The sequence below is a fragment of the Salvelinus fontinalis genome, chromosome 36 (genome assembly GCF_029448725.1).
Source record: "Salvelinus fontinalis isolate EN_2023a chromosome 36, ASM2944872v1, whole genome shotgun sequence".
Taxonomy (NCBI): domain Eukaryota; kingdom Metazoa; phylum Chordata; class Actinopteri; order Salmoniformes; family Salmonidae; genus Salvelinus; species Salvelinus fontinalis.
In genome coordinates this window covers 17,430,707-17,434,569 of record NC_074700.1, presented here as the reverse complement: position 1 = coordinate 17,434,569, position 3,863 = coordinate 17,430,707, and positions in this window count along the sequence as shown.

Genomic DNA, 3,863 nt, shown 5'->3' with positions numbered 1-3,863 from the left:
ACCACAAGCTCTAAACCCTCAGAGGTAGTAATCACACCTGTGGGGAGAGGGGCATTCTTCTTACCAAACCACATGACCTTTGTTTTGGAGGTGTTCAGAACAAGGTTAAGGACAGAGAACGCTTGTTGGACACTAAGAAAGCTTTGTTGTAGAGTGTTTAACACAAAATCCAGGAAGGGGCCAGCTGAGTATAAGACTATCATCCAACTGCCTGAGCTATGTTGTTGATGTAAATTGAGAAGAAAGTGGGGCCTAGGGTCAAGCCTTGGGGTACTTCCTTGGTAACAGGCAGTGGCTGAGACAGCAGATGTTCTGACTTCATACACTGAACTCTTTGAGAGAGCACCAATACTCCTTAGCCGGCCCACAAGAATGTATTGGTCTACCGTATCAAAAGCTTTGGCCAAGTCAATAAAAATATCAGCACAACATTGCTTAGAATCAAGGGCAATGGTGACATCATTGAGGACCTTTAAAGTTGCAGTGACACATCCATAACATGAGTGAAACCAGATTGCATACCAGAGAGAATACTATAGACATCATGAAAGCCAGTCAGTTGATTATTGACAAGTTTTTCCAACATTTTTGATAAACAGGGCAAAATAGAAAGTGGCCACCTTGATCTCCCCCTTTAACTAAAGAACGCACCTGGGGCTGCCTTCCAAGCAATGGGAACCACCCCAGAGAGGATAGACAGGCTAAAAAGGTCAGAGATCGGTTTGGCATGGATAGGGGCTGCAATCTTAAAGAAGAAAGCGTCAAAACCATCCGATCCAGATGGTTTCTTGGGGTCAAGTTTAAGGAGCTCCTTTTGCACCTCAGACTCAGTGACTGCCTGCAGGGAGAAAGTTTGTAGCTGGGCAGAGGAAAAAGAGGGAGAAGCATCAGGGCTAGTCGCATAAGAAGGGTGGGAGATGAGGAAATGTTGGACGGGCAAGGAGGCATGGCTGAGTCAAGTAGGACTCCTGACATAATGAAGTGGTGATTAAACAGCTCAGCCATGTGCTCCTTGTCAGTAACAACCACATCATCAATATTAAGGGACATAGGCAGCTGTGAGGAGGAAGACTTATTCTTTAACCTTTTTCCAGAACTTCTTAGGGTTAGACCCACAGAAAGAGAATGGTTCCTTAAAGTAACTAACTTTGGCCTTCCGGATAGCCTGAGTGCACTTATTTCTCATTTGCCTGAACGAGAGCCAGTCAGCCTGAGTATGCGTGTGCCGAGCCTATCACCAAATGGAATTCTTGAGGTGGATTAACTCAGATCACAGTCGAACCAGGCGCTGAACCGGTTTTTAATTCTCATTTTCTTTATGGGGGCGTGTTTGTTAACAATACCACTGAAAATCAAAAAAAAAAAAAAGTTCAAGCATCTTCAACCGAGCTAATTCTATACCAATTTACAGAGGCCAGGTCATGAAGGAAGGCTTGCTCATTAAAGTTTTTTAGCAAGGGTCTATGACAGATCAGGATAGGTCGTTTCACTGAGCAGTCATTACAAACACAGGCTGTAAAACAGTGATCACTAAGGTCATCACAGGAAACACCAGACTGATACATGTCAGGATTATTTGTGAGGATAACATCAAGGAGAGTAGCTATTTCTGGGTGTTTGGAGTTATACCTTGTGGGATTGGTAATAATTTGAAAAAGATTTAGGGAGTCCCATTGCTTTAGGACTTGGTCATGTGATTTAAGCATGTCCCAGTTTAGGTCACCCAGCAGGACAAATTCAGACTTAGTGTAAGGGGCCAGGAGAGAGCTTAGGGCAGGTAGGGTACAGGCCAGTACTGATGGTGGACAATAACATCCAGCAACAGTCAACAAAGATATGAAAGTTTAATGCTTAAAACCAGCAAATCAAATTGTTTGGGGACAGACTTGGTGGAGACAACCGAGCACTGAAGGTGTTCCTTGGTAAAGATTGCTACTCCACCACCTTTGGAAGATCTGTCTTGCTGAAAAAGTTATAACCAGTGTTCAAAACACTCTTTCTTAACCATGTCTCAGTAATGACCAACACATCTGAATAGGAGCTGTCAGCCCACACTTTCAATTGATACATTTTAGGTAATTAGCTTCTAGTGTTAACGTGCAGAAAACCCAGGCTTTTACGAGAGTAGAAATCAATTAAGCAGATATCAGAGCACAAGTAAGAATTGAGCACAAGTCAGAATATCATCAGGGCACGGCAGAGGACACAGAGACCTCTGCAGTGTTGATTTTTTATGACATTTGAATGTGCATCAGATAGCAACAAGATCATATTGTACAGCAATTTCATCAGGTAACATGAATACCAAGCCGGTGAGATGTGGTTAGAATAGGATGGGAGGCCAAGAGTCCGTGTAACCAATAGAGAGTCCCGAGTTTGGGAACAAACAGTCTGTTTTACGGTCGAGTAAACAAGCAAGTTCATAGTCAACAAAGCACGCAGGAGTCATGAGGCGAATCGCATAAAGCTCAATAAAAAAGATAACGATTTGGGGCTAGCCATTGTAAGTTCAAAGAGTCACTCCACCCCAACAGTGCTTGTGTGCTGGAGGCGAGCGAAAGCTCGGGAGAGAGGGGGGAGTGTGGTGGGGGTACCTGTACCAGACAGGGGGAGACAGGCCAGGGCAGACGGTGAACAGATCGCCAGGTGAAATCCAAGCTGCAGTGCAGCAGACAATGGAAGTAGGTGTCACACCCACTTGGGAGAAGCTTTTTTTCAGGACGCAGATTCCTTGTAGAAAATCCCAGCTAGTTAGCTAATGTAGCTGGCAAGTCTCAGTCCACTGTTTTTTTCCCATGTGGAAAAGTAGGTAGTTAGCTGGCTATATCTCTTCAGTTTCGGTGAATGGTCCTTTACGACATCCAAACAAAGTTTGTTGTATTTTTGAGGTTGCGAGGAGGATATCTTCTGATGTGATCAAAGCAACAATATTGTTTCTTATTGAGGTAATTTACAACTGAAGTGTCCTGGCTACATATCAGTTCAAAATATAGATGAATCCAGGAGGTACTGTATTGTAATGACCTCTGAACAGCGGGAGGGGGCTTCAAAGGCCTCAGCATTTGGGAAGGGTAGGCTGTGAGACTCTCCTGCCATTGTTGGGCTCAAGGGCTTTGACACCTCTCACTTCACACCTCAGTGCTAATTGAAGTTGCAGTCAGATCTGTTCTGTCCTATCAAGCTTGGTAGCCTTAACTTAGCATTCAGTCCTTATAAAGTAAAATATATCATTTTAATGTATTTTTCTGCTTGGCTTTAAAAGTAGCTTCAGAGTAAACATTACTCACTCAGTTCCAAGTTGGATGGTGTTTTCAGGTTTCTGTTGTGTTTCTTTTGCTGGTCGTTGGTTTGCCAGAGGATTTGCTGTATTGACATTGGAATTATCATGTAAATTATAAATTATAGTCCTATTAATTGCATGCAAATGCTTCATAATCATGTTAACCACCATGTTCTATTGGGAAATAATAATCTTGATTTTTGATTGTATTAGATTTATTTTTAATCACATTAGACTCCAACAGATTTGATAATCATATTAAATCTCTGACCAGGGCTGTGCTGCACTGTCCTTATCTCAAGTGATCCACTTTACAGTAGTCCAGGGTTTCCCAATCCCCCAGCACTACACAGCTGTTTCAAATAACCAATTCATCCATCAAGCTTTGATTATTTTAATCAGCTGTGTAGTGCTAGTGTAAAAAACAAAAACAAACGTGCACCCTGGGGGGGCCTCAGGACCGAGCATCGGGAAACCCTGCAGTAGGCTACAGAGTGACACAAATGTAACCATAGGCTACAAAACAGCTTTGTAGTTTTGGGGCGATATTATAAACACTACTAATCCCAAGATTCTCAGTGGA